The sequence below is a fragment of the Humulus lupulus genome, chromosome 2 (assembly GCF_963169125.1).
Source record: "Humulus lupulus chromosome 2, drHumLupu1.1, whole genome shotgun sequence".
Taxonomy (NCBI): Eukaryota; Viridiplantae; Streptophyta; class Magnoliopsida; order Rosales; family Cannabaceae; genus Humulus; species Humulus lupulus.
Genome location: NC_084794.1, coordinates 47,882,064 through 47,903,547, shown reverse-complemented (window position 1 = coordinate 47,903,547; position 21,484 = coordinate 47,882,064).

The following is a 21,484-nucleotide window of genomic DNA, read 5'->3' as shown; positions in this document are numbered from 1 at the left end:
TGCTCCGAACGCCCCAATCTAGGCATCCTCCTAGCTGATATATTCTTTTGCTCAAGGAATGAAGTCGTCGAGTCATCAACATCCCCTCCACTCGAGGTCATCCGAAAGCAGTAATCCTATGTGGATACCAACTTGTAATTCCATCAGTTATTGGCCATCATCAACTCTTTTAGTCCTCATCGCTTCCTCCTTGAAGCATTTTATGTATACCTTGAGTGTCTCGAAGGGCCCTTGTTTTATGTTGGCCAAAGAATTGACCTCGAAGCTTACCTTCCAAACTTATATGAATTGTCTTTGGAAGGCATATGATAATTGATGCCATGATTGAATGGATCCTGGTCAGAGCTTTTTGAACCATTCATCTACTAGTCCCGTCAGGGTGATCGAGAACACATGACACTTAGCATCATTGGTGACACGATGCACCGACATTAACTTGTTGAATTTAGACAAGTGGTATGTGGGGTCCAAGCCACCGTCATAAGGGGTATGGTTAGCATCTTGAAGCCTTGTGGTAGAGGGGCCTCAAAAATATGAGAAGAACATGGCTCCACTTCTTTGTCTTCCAAGTCAGATATGTCACCTTGCCTCCTGGGCATTATGAGCATGATTTGCTTCAGACTTTCTAACTCTGCGCGGAGCGGGTCACAATCTTGGTTGATTCTATAAGTCGGGTTATCTCTTCTCTGGGTGTTGAGATTGTCTAAGAGGTCTGATAGACCTTTTTGGGCGGGCTCGTGACCTCCTGCCTTATTTCATCTTCGGGCATTGAGTTTGTCTCGCAGATCAGCCTGACCTCGAAACACACAGTTATCCTCGGGATGAGCCACTTCAATTTTTCCGTTGGACTCGATATTTTCATTTACCAGGATATCGATACCATGTTCTCAGTAATATGAGACATTCCTGGGTGGATCCCTGGACCTTTATTCCTACTCGGCTGGTTAGGTCCCAAGGGGACACCAAATCTAGGCCTCGTGCGGTCTGTATTGGCGTGTCTGGGAAAATCGCCCTAAGATCCACAGGCGCTGAAAGCCTGGCGGTGTCCTCAGGCCCTTGGGCCATTATCATTACTAGCCTACTGAGGAAACTGGTGGCCCTCGAGATCTTGACGAGCCCTCTTCTTCTTTGAAGCGGGATTATTGTCAGCCTTTCCTTTACCATGATCATGTGGTGGCATCGGGGTTCCAACTCCTGTTGCATGCCCGGTGGGCACCCCAACTGGCAGATCTCGCTCCTCTACAACCAGGTACTCGGGAGGCACTCTAGCTGCATTAACAGGTGGCACTCCAATAGGGTGTGCATGAGGCATGTCAGTTGGTGCATTGCAATTGGGGTCCACTCGCAGCCCCTACGATCTCTTGTTGCTGGGTGGCCATCTGCTCATAGAGCATCACCACCTCCAGTGTCTCCTTCACATCCATGGGCTAAGTGTATTCTTCCTCATAGTACCCCTGGTCGACGCCATCATCTTCGTCGTTGTACTCGGCATCTTCGTCATAGTCCTCTACCGTCTCGGGCACGTCCTGAGGTGGCTGGTGACTGAGTTCCCTACTTTCGACTCCAGTAGAAGGGAGTACATCAACGTTTCTTCAAGTAGTTACCATGACTGTGATTGTTCCAAATTCTTTCTCCAAACTCTCAATGAAAGCACCAAAATGTTGACTGCCTTTTTTGCTATCAACCTTAAAACGAGAGATCAAAGGATTAAACAACAAATACACAAGGGTTTTTACATGGTTCAGGCTATAAAAGAGCCCTAGTCCAGGAGTCTCTGGTATTAAGAGGATTGGAAGCTTGTTATGGCAAGTTCCAATGGTGTATTCTTAGGCAGCGTTTAGATTGCTCAGAGGCTAAGGTTTTTTCTCTCTAAAAAACCAAACCCTTTACAATGAGACTCCCAACCCTATTTATAGAGGTTGGGGTCATTAATGTTAATCATCTGTAATTAATACACATTCTTCCCATTATTGAGGAATTAATACCAATTTAATGCATTGGGCTGCATTGAATAGAGACCACGACCCATGCAAGACCTGCGTGGCCCACTTCAGAAAGGTACCTGCTTTATGGGGAACATGCCCCAAGTACTGTCAAGGTGTGCTGTAAGTATCTCCATGTCAGACAGCGTAGTGGGACTGCAAATTGTTGAGTCGTACACTCGACAACACTGTAGATGGATTGCCCAAAAAGGGTGTCAGATGATCCTCTGACGCAGTAAACCTGCATTTGCTGCCTATCTTAGGTCTGAGAACCAGAACCTTGGACCTAGGGGACAACTGAGGGGATAGAGTCATTGTCGTAGTTTCTTCACCATGAGAACCTCTAGCTTCGAGGGAAAACCTCGGAGGGTAATCTATCTTTAAGGTATTCGCAGCCTATAAACTGGCAAAGATAGGCGACCTCGCCTAGAAGGATCTTTGCCCCGAAAAGAGGCCTCGAGGGGTAACATACCTTGAAGATGTCTACGAGGGTCCGAGCCAGTCACTATGAGTTGCCACGTGTCGGAGGTGAAGATATGGACAACAATTTTCATTTCCATTTTTAATTTGTTAATTTTTTGCGTGCAACTCAATAACAAAACCACTAAAGATATTATATCTTATGAGTTTAAAAGGGTCATATATGGTAATAAAGATATACCATGAGCTCGGAAAAAAATAATAAAACATAAAAAAATGGAGATAAGTGCAAGGAAAAACAACCAAGCGCATCTTTTTAGTTCAGAATAACCAAACCAGAGTTTGGAATAATTTGTAATAAAAGTTTTAAGCTCAGATTTTCCTTGGGCATTGACCAAGTTGGAAAATTACAATTTTAAACCAGTTAAATAAATGAATTAATTTCAAACATTACTATGAATTTTTGCAAAGCAATTTTAAAGTAGTCAAGCTTGTGTTTAGCTAGATCGATTTGGAGCATAATCACAAACTAAAACTATGCAAGACAAGCATAGATGTTTGTAATAAGCTTGAAAAATACTTGTATGGATAAACAAGTACAATCACTGCTGCAAATAGTGTAAGCTTAGAAAAATCCATTACTTCAAAAAATTTGAAGCTTGAAATATTTTGGTACTTTATAAATACTGAGCATACTATAAACTATGGTAGAAATGTACATAAATTAACAACTAAGGTGTTTCTAGGTGTATAACATCAAAATATAAAATGGCTCGACAATTTGAACTATAAAGTTGTCTCAGTCACCAAGGCCTCACATATTTCCTATCCAAAAATAAGGGTCAAAGCCTTTGAAAGAACAAAAAAACACACTATATGTCATTGCTGAGCGACCCTAAATTCTACCTCGTCTTCCGTCTCCTCATCAGTCCTTACCTCTAGAGTGTGACCTCGGCAGCTTCCTTCGTTGCGAGGCGAACCCATCATTTATCCAATAAGGATTCCTCATTTTCTAGCCCAAGAAAGAGGTGTCAAATTCCACCATCTTTCTTGGTCGTAAACTCCTCAAGGATTCGAGCCTTCTCTCCCTCCATCACCTTGTAGGTGCCCTTCTTATCCTGTTCAAGCTTGGCATTTTGGCTCTACAATCATTCAAGATCAGATGTCCGGGAAGTCAATTCACGGGTTTTAGCTTTAAGCTCCACCTTTATATGATCTAGCTCGGCCTTTATGCTATCATTTTCAACCTTAGAATGGTCAAGCTTGACCTTCTGGTGTTCGTACTTGGCCTCCACGATCACCAACTTGCCCTTGGCGTCCTTAAGGGCATCCTCAACTTTTGTCTAGGAATTTTTAGCCTCCCAGGAAAGCTTGTGACTCTGCATCATGCAAAGTGTTATTAATAAAATATATATGAACTAAAACTTATAGAACTTTTTAGCTTAATGATATTTACCGAAGCCAATAACTTCTCGCCCCTATCAAATATGGAGGTGAAGTTATCGTCCTATAAAATCTCTCAGTCGAATTCTTGAAGGTTGCTAAAGGCGTGACCAACTCGAGTCATGGCATTCGAGCCCAGGTCAGCCCCGGAGGCACCAGCCGCATTGGCCAATACAAGTTCTATCTCGTGAGTCGAGATCATGAATTTATGAACTGGGGTCAGAGCATTAAGAGGTCGGGATTTTGAAGTATAAGCAACCTTCTTTCCCTTATCCATGGAAAGTACCTTGCTAGGTGGAGGAGGAGGTGGGGTCTTTGCCACGGGGGTTATAGACGGAACTTACCTTGAGGCAGTAGGAGGAGGCCCCGAGGTGATCGGAGGGGTTGTTTGCCTTGAGGCTGTTTGAACAACTAGAGAAGGTGTCTTGGTAACCTTTTTACATTTTTGGAGGTGGTGGGTGAGGCATAACTATCTTCGAGGATAGTTGACCTCGCTTCGCGCCTGTTGCTTTTGGTGGTTTGCTGAGGAGGTTCTCGATGTCAGAATCCATATCACCTACAAAATGGAGAGAAACACAATAATTATCTTTTATAAATACTTGTAATCATAAAAATTCATAATATAAGGAGGGAAACCTAACTTGAAGAAAAAGAATCTAATGAAAAGTGATCCGATGATATATCGATGACTTGGGATGGTTCTTCAGTTATTCCTAATTCTTCACCTCAAAAGGTGGGAAACAACTCAGAGAGATCTCACCAATCATTCGAACCATACTGGGACCCTAGACTTTCTCACACTTTGTTTATACAATACATAGTTTGGAACTCAGACAAAAAACTATCGTCTCTATGCACTATAAAGTCTTCCCCTGACTAGATCATTAAATTGTTTTCGTGGTCGTGGAAAGAAACTAAAACATTAGGGTGCCATTTAAAATGTGTGGGAGACCAACCCAATTGGTCGAGGATTAATTTACCTCCTTCATTCAAGGTCACAGATGCCTCATCTTGAGTTTGGCTCCCCGAGCCAGATTACTCAGTAGGGGAGGTGAAGGCATGGCTTGACCTCAAACCTATTTTTCTCTTCTTTCGGGCTGGATCTGAGGGAATGGGAATAGGAACTTCTTCCCATGAGGTGTACTTGTAATTCCCATCATCATTTGTGGTCAAGCCTTCGCCGAGCAAACCACATAATCAGAGCTTATCCTCATGTAGCAAGCAATTTAGAGAACGTCTGTCATAAGAGAGCTTTAATATTTCATCGTCCACGATTTTCCATCTCTTTTGAAGCTTTAGGGTGATCAAAATTTGCTACAGAGAAACATATGGATAAGTGTTTCAATTAAAGGATTAAAACTAGTGTTAGAGTACTAAGGAAAATTGGGTGTAGAACTTTGAATGTTCGAGGTCGTTGGTCCAGAAAAACTGTTTCTTGAAATTGGGTGGATGGTTAGGTATGTCTTCGAAGAGCCTCCATTCTATGGGCCAACTCGATAGAAAGTAGAGCCCATCTGCGCCTCAAGCTCGAGCTGGGTTGCTCTTAAGGCAGAAAAGATAGAGAATCTTATATGCCGAAGGCTCTTCCCACTTCATCTCATAATATAGCGACTCAGTGTTGTGAGCACTCTGTACGAGTTAGATTGTAGTTGGAATGAGGTGATGTTGACCCAATCGATGAACCTCTTGAAATAGTCATCTAAGGGCAATAATGCCCCAGCCCTCATACGCTCACGACTCCAAGCAACGAGCTTGTACCCTCGATTGGGGTCATCCTCGACCGGGGCACACTAGCTTTGTAGGAAATTTTGAGCCTTGAGAAGACAAGATGTTCAAAAATTATTTAGTGTAATTGATCGAGCTTTCGTAAAATTCAACCTCAAAAAACTCGTAATTGGAAGAAGGGAGAGAAGATACTTGGGGAAGGGTTGGGGATGAAGAAGATTGAGAATGACAACTTGAAGAGCTTTCCATGAGTTTGAAGGTGAACTCGTTTAGGTGGAAGGCAAGGGTTACCATTAGGGCATTGTCAAAATGAATGGGTCGGATGTAAGATTCAATCTCGGGATCCACAACTATTCGAAGTCTCCTCCTTTTTCCCTCCTAGACCTCGACAATCTAACGTCGAAAATGAACACATATGTCTTAACGTTTTGCCTGCTCTTCACATTCATGAATAAGTCTTTGGTTTCATGAAAATGGAGACTCAACTTGGGGAGAGGGAGTTCGATAAAAAATGGTGTAGTTAGACCCCATCAATTGTTCTTGAAAGATTACATCATCTAAAAATAAAGAAAAAGGTGAGGGCCCATTATATAAAAGAGGAAGGGAAAATTAATTGGACAAAGTTATCTAAAAAATTCAAGCTGAGACGGGCTCAAAAATTCAGGCCATTATAGTCTCGAAGCATTGAGCACTCGACATGGGTGGTTAATTTCCATTTTGGGTTGTCCCAATTTTCCAGAGAAAATTGGTAGTTTCCCAAAAAGGGGTTATCATTAATTTGTGTATAAATGAACCCTACTTGTAAAACCCTTGTAACGCCCCAAATTCGCTAATAAGACTTAAGGGCCTTGATTAGTGTGCCGGGAGGGCATAAATGGGATTAAAATGAATGTTATTGATTTAAATGTGTAATTATGTGATTAATAGTGCTTATATGATAATTGATGATGATATGAAATATATATGTGATATATGTGAGAACCACATTATTATGTGGATAACTCTGTAGCCGGTGACTCGAGGTGATCCTAGTGCTAGATAGCGGGAAAAGTCACAACGAGGCATTATAATTGACTTTGGACAAGTCAGAGGTAATTTAGGTATCGCGTAGTGATTTAGACTATCAAGTGATGAAAATAACTAATTGGAGATATATTTGAGGCTAGGATGCTTAAGCGGGAATACTGGGGAATTTAACTAGTTTGCCCTCGGGGACGTTTCCGGTACCCCGAGCTTTGGGATTAGTTTAATCACTGAAGGATATACTTGGAAAGACTTAGAAAATACTAGACAGAAAGTGTAAACCGACCTGTCAGTCTTCTGTCTCTTTTCTCTCTCTCTTAAGGAAGAAAAACACTGAAATTCTAAGGGAAAATCAGCTGAAGCTTGGTGGATTGAGGGAATAATCTAGAGGTTTAGCTCAAGAACCAATCAAGAACTAAAATAGAGCTAAGGTAAGCAATGATTTTCATTTCTGTGGTTAGGAATTTTGAGAAAATGGTTGAGTTTTTAATGGTTGTGGTTTTGGTATTCAAGGTGGAATTTGAGGCTGAAACTTTGAAGATAGGTCAGGGAACTCTTGGAGAAGTGATTTTGCAGCAGAGGTAAGCTTTAATCCAAGGTTTGATGGTTGAATTCTAGTATCTCCATGGCTGGTTTTGTGTTCTTGGTTTAGAAGGTTTCAGTAATTCAAATGAGTTTTCAATGGGTTTCTAGCTTAGGATTCAGTTGGGGTGTGTTGCTGGAATCTTGTGGGAAGTCTTTGGATAATTGAGTTGTGGATTTGGGGTGGTTTTAAGTGAGATTGCATGAGTTTTGGGAGTTAAAAATGGTGGTTTTTCTAGGTTCGAAGGGGTCGGGCCACGGCATAGTTCTTGGTGAGCCGCGGCCCTTCGAATCTGAGTTGTGCTGAGGAAGGAGGGTGAGCCGCGACATGGCCTAAAGATTTTATTCAAAATCTTTGGTTCAAAACCCCCTATTTTCTCAAAATCTCAAGAACTTCCAAAAAAGAAAGGACGCATGCAGACGGTATATTTTTTTACCAAACATAGAGAAAAAGGTGAGGAGACTTACACGAAGGAAGTTGATGATGGAATTGCAATGAAGATTGCAGTAGATTGTACACATAAATTCTTGGAAGATCGTCATTAAAAGTAGGGTAATAAATGTGGACGCCCAAATTCCACCCAGGCAAAATATGAGGGTTATGTGAGGTCCTCGGGCAACCACCGTCTCGAGAAGTCATCACGCTATCACGCCACGAATCTAGACCCGTGCCTTATGGGATCATTTCCATATAGCCCCCATTTGCGAGACATAGACGCGAAGCCGCCCTAGCCTCGTTCAGACATCCAGCACGACGCCATGGGCATCGCTCGGCCACCGTACGCGACGCCCCCTGGCCTCGCTCGGCCACCGAGCGAGACGCCCCCTAGCCTCGCTCGGCCACCGTGCGCTACACCCCCCGGCCTCGCTCGGCCACCGTGCGCGACGCCCCCCGGCCTCGCTCGACCACCATGCGCGACGCCCCTTGTCATGGCCCAGCTGGGAAGCCCGTGCCGCCATCTCGCACCAACCGCCTCGCGTTCGAGGGCCTCGCCCCAGACGTCTCGCATCCGGGCGCCCAAGCCTCGCACCAGCCTCCTCACGTCCAAGGGCCTCGCCATAGGCTCGAGTGGCCTCGTGCCATAGGCCGAAGTGGCCTCGCCTCATAGGCCGAAGTGGCCTCGCCTCATAGGCTGAAGTGGCCTTGCCTCATAGGCCGAAGTGGCCTCGCCATAGGCCCGAGGGGCCTCGCCGTGGTAGCCCCGTCATCGAGCATGGCCTCATGGGGGCCACATCCACAATACACTCGACCTCGTGGACAGCCAAAGAGTCGTGCCATCAATAGGTCTTCCAAGGGGGCCTCGCGAAGGAACGTGAGCCACACCACCTGGTGGCCACGTGAGCGGAGCCATACACCAAAGGGCCCGCACCACCAAGGGGGTCGCAAGGAGGGAGTCTCGCCTCGCATCCTTAGACTTCCGTCAAGGCCAGATGCCTGTCGCTCAGACTCGGGGGTAACCTCGGGAGGCTTCGGGCATCTCTTGCCAAGGACCCAAGATCCCCACCTCACGCCACGACCATAACACACACCAAGGGTCCCATTCCTTACATCTTAAGACCCTTATGCTTAGAGACTCCAGTACGAGTCAAATAGGACATACTTGTACGATCTAGTACTGGGTACGGACGCCCGTACCAGTGGGACTGCTGGGACAAGAGTCATGGTCCGTACGTCTACGGCCAAAGGTCAGAGCTGACACCACTATGCCTGCCACCACTCATCAGACATGGGTACAGACAAGTAGTGGAGGCATTCTCCTGACACCTGCTCCTATACTGGATGTACGACCACAACCTCTAAAGCCAATCCCCTAACATAGTACTTATGTACCCCTTGGTCTCCTGGAACACTATGTATCTAAGGCGATTAGAGCCTACTACAAAATGAACTCTAACTCCACCTGAAAGGGGATTGGAAATTTTACTGTAGTAAAGGCTTGAGTGTGAATGAAAGACTGAATTCTCCATTATTGTTCTATCATTGATCTTGAGTGATTGTTTAAGTTTCTACACCTTTTCCATTAGAGATCTTGATTTGATCATTTTTCCAACTCAACTTAGTTGACGAGTTCTCACCGTCAACAATAAAAGAATTGCTTGGGCATTGGAATTTTCTTTTTAGAAAGCATGCAAGGCTTTATGAGTGAATAAGAAAAATGATGGTGAAAGGGTTTAAAGAGGAAAAAGATTAAAAAATTTGAGTAATCAAGGCCCTTAAATTGTATTAACCATTGATCCAATGGATCACATTCAATCTTGAGAAATGGCAGTAATGAGGCATATGAAAAGACATGGGCAGAAAGGACAATACTTGAGTACTATGATTACCCATTCACAAGTTGAGACGTATACCCACTCGAGTGTGGTAGGTGGTCACATTTCCCAAAAGAAAAGTTCAAAAGTTCTCTCTCTCAAGGCTCGAGAAAGCACTTTTGAGGGGGTGAAATGTTATACCCAAAATTTTGAGGTCATTAAGTCTGTCTCGAAATGTAGGCTCGAAGAGATATGTTCGAATGAATAATCTAAATAGATGTGTTTATTTAGATGTCATCTACCCTGATGCCACATCATCTGTCTGGCTCGAAATAAGGAGTTAGCTCGAAAGGAACGGACCGTGCCAAAAGTGACTTTGAAAGCTTGAAAGATGATGACGTTGATACCATTGCAGCTGTCAGCTCGAACCGTGGTGCAGGCTCAAAAGCGTGTATTTCGTTGGACATTAAGCAATTGTATTTAATTAATAAAAGCCTATATTCATGGGCTTAGTTATGTATTTGTTTAATCAACCCTATTCTCACAGTATCTTTGGTATTTCAAATTCAAATTGCATATTGTTGTAACTTCCATAAACATGTGAAAAGAAATAGCATAATCCAGTTTCTAAACAATGGGCCTTTTAATTTGTAAAGTACGGGCAAATTTGGAATTAAAACTTTGTGAAATGACCTTTAGGCTTTAACATATATTACATTAATAATAGTTACTCATTGACTAGGTCGATTTAACTACTGAATCATGTAAAAAATCTCTCTTCTTTTTCTTTTCTTCCTAATTCTTTGAAAAAGCTTAATTGCTCTTATTTATTTTTTTGTTGACGAAAAATGTCGTCAACATTGTGATTTACTAGAAAAGTAATAGTATTTATTAAAAATATATTATTTTCTTAAAAAGAATGTTAATTAAATTTTATCTTATATAAAAAATAAATTTTATTATAAACATTAAATTATTTCTAAAAATTAAATGTTTTTAACTAAAGTATCAAATATTTTTTTTTCAATTACGATTAATAATTATTTTTTTATACTTGATTTCTTTAACATAACAATTTTAAAATATAAATCTTTAATAAATTATTTACATGTTATTATTTATTTAAATTTTAATATTAGAAATGCAATAATTAATAATCTATGCAACAATTATTATTTTTTTCAAAGTAAAATAGTATTATTGTATATAGATTTCATATTGTTACACCCAGATTTCGAGACCTGAGATTGTAACCTAGAAAGCTGGACTCGTCAAGTGTGAGCTCGACATATATAAAACGCTTGTTCGTGGTCCAGATGTCAAAACCTCGGAGCAAGGTAGCAACCTTGAACACGGGTAACCTAAGGATCCTTTCCAACCTCGAAAGAACATAGCATCAGGATACATTTGTTGTCAGGTGTCTTTGGGTCAAGTAGCCCGAGCTTAAAGAGCACAAGCTCGAAATGAAAGTCTAGATGGTATTTATCTACTCCGAGCTGGTCTTGGAATAAGGCGACTAGTTCGTAACTTATCCATAAACCTTGACTGACATGATGCTGGTTGCTGACCTCGAAGATTTGGTGAGTCATCTGATGTAACGCGTTCCGTACGTTTAAAGATATTTATTGTTGCAACATCCCAACATTAAAGGGACATTAACAATTCACTTACCCGTTTCCTGGTCTTTAGGGGATGTTTCCTTGTATATAGGAGTTACAATATTTAATATCTTTATTTTAATTAATAAGCAGAAGTATCTTCCCGAAATATGTGGGAATAAAATATGAGAACTCTCTATAAATAGAGAGGTCATGAACATTTGTAAAGGACGGATCTTCTGATATCTTTAGAGAAACTCTGGAGAATTCATCTTTGAAGGATTTCCAGAAAACTCCAAGTCTAAATAAAATAGACTCGTGGACTAGGCAGATTTAACTGCTGAACCACGTAAAACTCTTGTTGTTCTACCATATTATTCATCTGCGTCAGAGTTCTAATTGTTTAATTGCTCTACATTTTAAGTTGACAAAAAACGGCGTCAACAATTTGGTGCTTTCATTGAGAGCCTTAAGCAGTATAATCCCTGATTAGCTATGGCCGCAAATGATCCGAATATTCTTGAAGAAAACTATCCACGCCGCCCTGGGAAACAGCCAATGGCGAATCTAGAACGAGAAGAGAGAAGTGAGTCCTCCGATGCTCGAGGACCTCCAGCACCTCCGACTCCCAAGGATAACGAGGACATGTACTATAATCCCGAGCGGTATGTCCACATAGTGGAACTCGAAAATTGACAGTTAAGAAAGCAGTTGGCTGAGGCCAAGAAACGTAACGAGGAGCTAGCTAGATTAGCTGCAGAGGTGCAGGCGGCTTAGCCCCAACCTCCGCCTGAGGTCCAAGCCCCACCTCCACGGGAAGTTCATGTTCCTCCCTGCAGGCCTCGTGGGCGACCTCGCAAAAACACTACCACAAGAAGAACGGAGCAACCTCCGCCGCCGGCAGGAATAGCCTGCTCCCTCGAGGCCCCGAAGAAACACTTGGGCTAGAGCTCTGGTTAACTCAACTGCTGAGTTACCAGCTAAAAATGGGAATAACCGAGCTCCTACAGAGGCTCGAACTCAGAATCCTGGTAACACACAGAATGTTACCGAACCGGCACAGGCAAACTCGGGACCATCCAAACCCCGAAATGGGTGGCAGCCACCATCACCCATATGGTTCCCTCCATCGCCAATAAGATATCCCTCCCCGCCTCGAAGAAACACACAACCGACTCAGGGTGATAGGTAAAGGCGAGCTAGACGGAAGCAGGGGAATGGAGAAACTACTAGAGAATGGAGACGTGCCCATCCTACGAGAAGCCAAATGTCTCGGTCTCGCACTGTAGAGATGAGGCAGCCTAAAAGGAATCCATCTCGAAACAATCATGCAATGAGCCTGGCCAGCGACGACTCAGGTGACACCAGATCAGTTAGTATGTATGATCAAGGACGCAGAAATATTGAGAACCAGAGGAACCACCCTGACCTGCAGGATCACCTGAATCAAAATTGGGGGAGTGGTAATCCCTCAAACCCAGACCTGAGAGATCGCCTAAATGGACGCAAGGATCCCATGCGAAGGCGCGAGCTTGGAATTGTGATCAACGATAACCAATTTCAGGTGAGACCCCCTGTGGATCCAGTTCAGGAAAGAATTGATCAATTGGAAAGAGCATTTAGGCTCTTACAGAATGAGCAAGGTTGGAATCGGGACGAAGATTCTGATGAGGTGCTTGAACCATTCGCTCCCCACATTTCCAACACTGTGTTTCCTCAAGGGTTTTGGATTCCTCATATCCCACCTTTTGAACGGAAATCCGACCCGTACAGTCATTTAAGTACATTTAACACTATAATGAGAGCAAGTAATGTGGGTTACGAGCTCAGATGCATGCTGTTTCCAGCATCGCTTACAGGACCAGCGAAAAACTGGTTTGAAAAATATAAGAGGCATTCAATCACTTCTTGGGAGCAGTTGTCAAAAGATTTCATGAAGCAATTTAGAGCCATGATCGGGATAAGGCCCGAGGCATCGACCCTAACCAATGTCCGGTAACAACCAAATGAAATGCTGAAAAGCTACCTTATAGGATTCAATCTGGAGGTCGCTCGAGCTCGGGATGTAGACGACAGTGGTCATTTAATGGCCATCCAAGCTTGGGTAATGCCAGGAATTCCCCTTTGGGAAGATATGCAGAGGAAGCCTGTGAGGTCAATAACCAAGTTTAATAGATGTGCTCAGAGGTTTGTCAATGTAGTAGAGGTGAGGTCAACACTGAATATGACCTCTCAGCCCATAACTACAACGACAAACGTAAACTCTGCCTCGACCTCGGCAGACCCATCAGCCTCGAAACCCTCTGTAGAAAACCCTTCCAAAAGTAAGAAGAATGAAGGAAGCAACCCCAAGGCGGAAGGGGAAAGAAGAAGAAAAGGGAAAGGCATTTCTCTGTGTACAAGGTGTACACCGAGCTCAATGAGTCTCGGGAGAATATTTACCTGACTAATGAAAACCAGGTCCGTTTCAGGCGTCCAGACCCCATGAGAAACAAAAAGTCCAAGAGAGACTCCAGTAAATATTGTTGATTTCACAGAGATACTAGGACACTACTGATTAGTGCAGGTAATTGAAGGACGAGATTGAAGGACTGATCTCAAGAGGATACTTCAGGTAGTATGTCGGGAACCAGAACAACAATCAGGCTTCTACCAGCCAGAGGACAGCTGCACTGCCGCCTGCCCAAAACAACAATTTCTGGGCTAGGGAAGAAGACAAACCCCCTCCAATTGATGGAGAAGATGTGGTAACCATCTCGGGTGGGACTCACCTCGCAGGATCGGGCAAGAACACCCAAAAGTGATATGTGAACGAGCTAAAAACTGGGGACAAGTCCCCTTATGAACCCGAACCCAGAGCTCCAAAGTACCAAAAGGCTGAATCTCATCCTATAACCTTTACTGAGGATGATGCATCCCATGTTCAGTTTCCTTACAACGACCCACTGGTCATCACTCTTCAGCTTGCGAACAAGAGGGTTCACTGAGTTCTTATTGATAATGGGAGCTCAATGAACATTCTCTATAAGGCCACCTTAGAAAAGATGGGACTCATGCTTCGTGACCTAAGAGCTTGTGCAACGACGCTATATGGTTTTTCGGGAGAAGGGATTGCCTGTATGGGGTCCATTGAACTCCCTGTGACCTTGGGAGACTACCCAATCTCAACAACCAAGATGATGGAATTTGTAGTAGTGGACCTACCATCGGCCTACAATGGGCTGTTCAGGAGACCCGTCCTAGTAGGGCTGGGGGCAGTCTCGTTTGTAAGGCACTTGGCCATCAAGTTCCTGACTTCTAGTGGCATCGGGACATTGAACGGAGACCAATTAGCCGGAAGGGAATGCTATAGCATTTCCATAAGAGGAAAGAAGCAGACGAGCGCACAAGCGCTCGTTGTTATTCAGAATAAAGACGGGATAGTCTTTGAGATAGACGAAGAAATCGATCCAAGAATAGAGGAAAGATCTGATCTCGAACCATTGGAAGAGCTCGAAGAAATCAGGCTCGAAGAAGCAGACCCCCCGAAAACAGTAAAGGTCGGGAAAAACCTCCCTGAAGAAACCAAATAAAAATTAATTTGTTTTTTGAAGAAGAACCAGGATGTCTTCGCATGGTCACATTCGGACATGATACGGATAAGCCCAAATGTGGTAAGTCACGGGTTGAATATCGACAAAAGCTTCCCGCTGAAGCAGCAAAAGTGAAGACTACTGGATGACAATAGGAAGAAGGCCCTTAAAGAGGAAGTCGATAGATTAAAAGCAAACTGATTCATCAGGGATGCTTTTTACCACGATTGGGTAGCCAACCCGGTACTAGTCCCAAAGCCTAGCAGGACATGGTGGACCTGTATTGACTACTCGGACCTCAACAAGGCCTGTCCTAAGGACTGCTTCCCTTTACCTCGGATTGACCAGCTCGTGGATGCCACGGCAGGGCATGGACTCATGTCATTCATGGATGCCTATTTTGGATATAACCAGATTTCCATGCATGCCCCTAAGAAAGAGCATACGATTTTTATAACAGACAAAGGGTTGCATTGTTATAACGTCATGCCATTCGGGTTCAAAAATGCTGGAGCCACTAACCAGCGACCCGTGAACATGATGTTCTCCAAAAAAAAAGGTAATAACATGGAAGTTTATGTTGACGATATGTTAGTTAAATCTCAACTTAACAATAACCATGTGGATGACCTCGAAGAATGCTTTGCCCTGTTACGGAAATATAACATGAAACTTAACCCTCAGAAGTGCTCTTTCAGAGTATCTTCAAGAAAATTCCTAGGATTCATTGTAAATGCTCGGGGAATCAAAGCTAATCTAGAAAAAATCCAAGCTTTGATTGATATGCCTTCACCTCAGAAGCATAAGGATGTCCAAAGTTTGACTGGCAGGATGGCGGCGCTTAGTAGGTTTATCTCAAAATCTACACACCGTTGTCTTCCATTTTTCAACCTTTTGAGGGGAGGCAAGAAATTCGAATGGACGAAGGAATGTAGGTTGGCTTTTCAAGAGCTCAAGACACACCTCGCAGAACCCCCCATATTGTCAAAACCCATTATGGGAGAAGTTCTATACTTATACCTTGCTACAACCGAGCACGCCATAAGCGCGGTACTCGTGCGGGAAGAAGAAAAGGTGAAAAGGCCCATGTATTATGTCAGTAAAAGGTTACTGGGGGCAGAATCGATATATCCCTTGATGGAGAAGTTAGCTCTCAGTCTAATTCACTCATCCATGTACTTACCGATTAACCACTAAGACAAGTCCTGTCCAAGCCAGAAGCCTCATGTCGACTGCTCAAATGGGTCATTGAACTCAGACAATTCGAGATCACTTATCATCCAAGGATGACCATAAGAGGACAGGCCTTGGCAGACTTCATAGTGGAGTGCACTGGAGTGGCCAATGACGAAGTTATAACCCCGACTCGTGAGCTGTGGAAACTATATGGTGACGGGTCTTCTAATGAAAATGGATCGGGAGTAGGAGTAATTTTGATCACCCCAGCAGGAAGCCGATTTCACTATGCCTTGAGATTTGACTTCGACGCGTCGAATAACGAAGACGAATACGAGGCTCTACTGACAGGATTTCGTATAGCCAAGGAGCTCAAATCCAAAGCGATACATTGCTACAGTGACTCCCAACTGGTGGTTAATCAAATTTTAGGAGAGTACCAAGCTCGTGGTACAAGAATGGCAGCATATTTAGAAAAGGAAAAATCAGAACTGGAGCATTTCAAGTTCTATGCGCTAGAACAGGTCCCCCGAGAACAGAAGTCGAATGCAGATGCCTTAGCTAGGCTTGCTACCTCTACCGATACTGACGAACTGAATGCCGTGCCAGTCGAGCATCTCGTGATGCCCAGTATTAATGAGCCTGATCAGGAGGATGTGTGCATGATCAATTCCGAGCCAACCTGGATGACTCCGATAGTTGAATACCTTGAGACCGGCGTTCTCTCGGAAGAACGGACCAAGGCTTGAAAACTGATGTATCAGGTCCCCAGGTATACCATTATATATGGAAAGCTATATAGAAGAGGATATTCCATGCCGCTACTCCGATGTGTGACCCCACCCGAGGCTAAGAAAATCCTAGAGGAAATTCATGAAGGGTTCTGTGGAGACCATACTGGGGGGCATAGCCTATCCAAGAAGATTATACGCCAGGGATACTTCTGGCCTACCATCAAAATAGATTCGTTCGACTACGTCAAGAAGTGTGATAAGTGCCAGCGGTTCGGCACAATTCCTCGAGCTCCACTCTCCGAGCTAACTATGATGACCTCCCCATGGCCATTTGCGGTCTGGGGAATCGACCTCATAGGCTCACTACCGACTGCCAAGGGCAGAGTAAAATATGCAATAGTCATCGTAGATTACTTCACGAGGTGGACTAAATTCGAACCTTTGGCAACAATAACGTTGAAGAAAGTCCTTGACTTCGTAGTGAAAAACATCATATGCCGATATGGGATGCCAAGGAAGATTGTGTCTGATAACGGTACTCAATTTGACAGCAATCTGTTTACCAACTTTTGCGAAAAAAAAATGGGATAATAAAGAGCTTTTTCATCGACGGCCCATCCCCAGGCGAATGGCCAGGTCGAAGCTGTAAATTAGACCCTAAAGAGTTCGCTAAAGAAAAAGTTGGAAGAAGCTAAAGGAAGATGGCCCGAAGAATTGCCCCAAGTTCTAAGGGCATATAGAACCACTGCCCGTACATCAACTGAACATACCCCATTTTCTCTGGCGTATGGTTGCGAGGCTATGTTTCCAATCGAGGTCGAAATTCCCACAATTCGAACCCTCGCTTATGACCAAACCTCGAACCACTCTCAGCTCAAAGAAACTCTGGACCTGATCTAAGAAAGAAGAAACGAAGCTCAATTAAAAAATGTTGCATACCAATAGCGAGCTACCCGGTACTTCAACAAAAGAGTTTGAGATATAAAATTCAGCGTAGGAGATTTGGTGTTGAGGCGTGTATTCTTAGCAACACGGGATCCAGCAGCTAGCGTGCTCAGGCCAAATTGGGAAGGACCTTATAAGATAGAATCAGTCATTCGACCTGGCGTGTACAAGTTGGCAATATTGGATGGAAGTCTGGTACCACGAGCATGGAATGGCGAACACCTACGAACTTACTATCAATAGTGTTGGAATGACGTCGCCTATAACCATGCTTGTTTATCCATACTGTTTTTCTATTTTTGGATTTTTCAAATAAAGTTTGAGTTTGTTTTAATATGCTGTATTTTTTGCAACCTCTCTTAATTGAATAACCTTTGGTCACATTCATAGGATATTAAGGGGGCACTAGTGGTATATATACCATCATCTTGAAAAAATAAAAGCATATACGAAAAATATACAAGTGTTTGGATATAACCAAATGCGCGGGCTAAGATAGTTTGGATATAACCAAACTATCAAAACACATACAAGTGTTTGGACGTAACCAAATGCGCAAGATAAGAAAGTTTGAACATAATCAAATTATCAAGAGATGGAAATATAAGTGAATGTATTACAAACCAAACACGACCTTAATAGGTTTGGAACAAACCAGCTAAAACTAATCGACAGTAAGTTTGAGCATAACCCACTTCCCGTTAAGTCGAGATCGAGGCAGGAGTATCTTTTAAAACAATAGTTTCAACCTCATAACCTCGGGGAACTACCCGAGGAAGAGAAAAAGTTACTAAAAAAGTAAGATATAACTAAACCATTTGCATTACACACCATATAAGTACTTTCAGGTGCATGGTAAAAGTAATATCTGACCTTGACAAATAACGAGATCGGAAGCGGATAATTCGAGAAAACTGTGCATGAATGCATTGAACCTCGAGCTTAAATCCAAACTATGTTTGTATGAATAAACAGGCATATATGACACTTTAATATAAATTGCACAAAATATTTCAACCCAAGAAATGTAAAGCATATATATTAAAATGAAGTCAAAAAATGGTATCTCAAATATCATAAGAAAAGGCAGCTCTTTTACGAGCTGTAGAATTGTCTTGGCCCCGTGGGCATAAAAGATCATTACAAGAAATACAAAGGGACGCAGCCCCGAGGTAAGATTTAAGAAGAAGGAGCATTCTCCTTGGCCTTCTCAGCATCGGCATCATCCCGGCTTCCTCTGCCTCATCCCGAGCAGTCTCCTCCTCATCAAACCAAGTTTTCCATTTAGATTTAGCCACGAGCTTCACTTCAAGAGGACCTAAGAAGCTGGTGTCGAGGTCGACATTGTTGGCCTAGATTCTGTACATGGCCAAGTCGACTGCCCGATCCTTTTTCTCCTTAAACTTTTCAAGAAGACGAACCTTTTCACCCTCCATGATCTCGAAAGTGACGACCTTCTTTTCTTCAAGCTTGGCATTGATCTCCTTGACCCAAGCATTCTCCTTCTCAAGCTCTGCGAGCTGGGCATTCAGTTTTTCAAACTCGGATGTCTTGGCCTTTAGCTCCTCGGCTCCTGCCTCCATCTTTGCTTTTGTTGCCTTGAGCTCGTCACTCAGTTTGAGCTTAAGATCCTTCGCCTCCTGAGCAAGAGACATGCTCGAATGGACCTCGTTGTTCAACTTATAATTAAGCTGAGCAGAGACAGCAAGAGTCTGGCATACATAGAAATCAAATTAGCATATGGACCAAGTGAAAATACAGCTAACGGCTAGAGAAGAAAGATTACCGCAGCATGGAGCTCGATGCTCTTCTCATAAAGAGTGTTGCAGTCTTGGACATTGTTCAAAAATTGCCAGTGAGGAGCGTCAAAGCTTCCAAAACTCTGACCCACCCGAGACAGAACGTCCGAGCCTAGCGTAGCCCAGTGGGGTCTAGCTGCGTTGTCGATCACATACTCATCAACATGAGTAGAAATCGAAAGAAACGGTGTCTTTGAGGACGAGGGTTTCTTGGAAAGTGGACCAACTGTGGGATTGACCTGGGGTGCAGGAGGAACACGAGGCAAGGTCTAGGAAGGAGTCTTGGCCTGAGCAGGTGGACTCAAAGTTGTCCTTGGAACAACCTGAGCTGGGGGAGGTGGCGTTTTCTCGATCCTCTTAAGGACCTTAGCAGGTCGGTCAATTTTTCGCGACCCCCTCGGGCTCTTACTCCTCTTGGCTCTGCCACTGATCAGAATGTTGTCAAGGTCGGAGTCCATCTCACCTGCACATTTACACCACACTATGAGTTATCCTAAACGAAAATAAAATAAATTAACATGATGCAGACAGACAAGGGATAAAAAGACAAGTGAAGATAAACCTAACTGGAACTCTCCCCCAAGCTTGTGCTTGGTGACCACGAAATTCCCCCATCTTCAGAAGAGGCGGGGGGAGTACCTTCCTTATAGGTGGATGTCAACCTCGAAAGGTCCCTATAGTCGTTAGTCCCATATTGGATGGCTATTTCGTCCCATACCTCGTTCAGGCTATACATGGTGTCATATTTCCCGAGCCAGCTATCGAACCTATGTACCCTCTCATCTACCCAAGACCATATATAGAACTAGTTCCTATCATCCTCACACAATATTAATCTATAGGGTTTATGTTTTAGTAGTGAGGGAGACCACAAATCCGAGCTAAGGATGACTGTACCTTGTTCATCCGAGCTCGAGCTCGAGGCCTCATCGTTGGCTTCATTCCCCGAGTGCGGACTCCTATGACATTGAGCTGGAGATGGAGGCCTCGCATCTCTCCTTGGGGGAAGGTTGCCAGTCAGCTGAGGTACGAGCTCCCACTGGTTGTACTTCTTAGTGGACCAGTCGGATGTAGACTGATCATCCCCCAAGAGACCACATGCTCAAAGCTTGCCTTCATGTAGGAGATAGGAGAGAGACCTCCTGCCATAAGGGAGTTGGAGCGGAGTCTCTCTGTGCTCTCTCATCTCCTTGGGGGGAGTAGGGCGATGGTAATTGGCTGAAAGATCAAACACATTTCAGCTAAGCACAAGCCTAAACAAAGTTCGATTACAAAAAAGAGGGAAGTTGAGATACTTACGAATTCGTCTGAATGAGTAGAATCTAGACGGGGCTAGGCCATTTGTCTAGAAGAATGCCTTCTTGAAATCAGGAGGATGGATAGGAAGAACTTCAAACATCTTCTTCTCCTTCTGATAGCTCGAGAGAAAGTAGAATCCATCTCCTCCTTGAGCTCGGGAGGGAATGTTGTTCAAGCAAAGAGATATAAGATCTCTTCAGGTGAAGGTCCTTTCCACTTCAGCTCGTGGTAAAGCGACCTCAGGGCAAACAGAACCCTGTAAGAATTGGTGTTGAGCTGGAAGGGAGCCAGCCCAACGAAGTCCGTGAAGTCTTTGAAAAAATACTTCAAGGGCAGTATTGCCCCTGCCTTCATATGTTCCTGGCTCCAAGCTGCGTATCTCAGCTTGGTGTCTAGATTTCCATCTCCTGAAGCGCGGAACCTCCGCTCATGGGAGGTCAAAGCTCGACACCTCAGCGAGCCCGATAGTCCTATGCCGTGAAAGGCCAGAATATCAGTTGTCTGACCTAGCGATGTACCCGAGCTCCAATAATGCTCTGCCTCGAAGAATTCTCTCCTCGGCTGCAAGATAGAAGGTTCCCCCATCAGCAAGAATTGAAGATCACCCGGCTTGAAGGCAATTGTTACTTTGAGCGTAGGGTCGAGAGGAATCGGTCTAGGCTCGGTGTCCGGATCTGGATAAAGGACGACCCTTAGTCTTTTCCTTTTCCTTTCTTCGACCTCATCTATCTGATGTTGGAAGTGGTCTCGAGTGTCCTCTTGCTCACGCCTCAGATTGTGCTCCCGAATTAAGCGCTGGTTCCAAGTAAAAGGATATTCCGGGCTCGAAGCTACTGGTGAGTAAGGAATAGCGAGCTTTGACCCCCACCACTTTCCTGAATTATGCGGCATCTAACAAGAAAGCAAAAGGGTGAGGGCCAAGCGAGCAAGAAA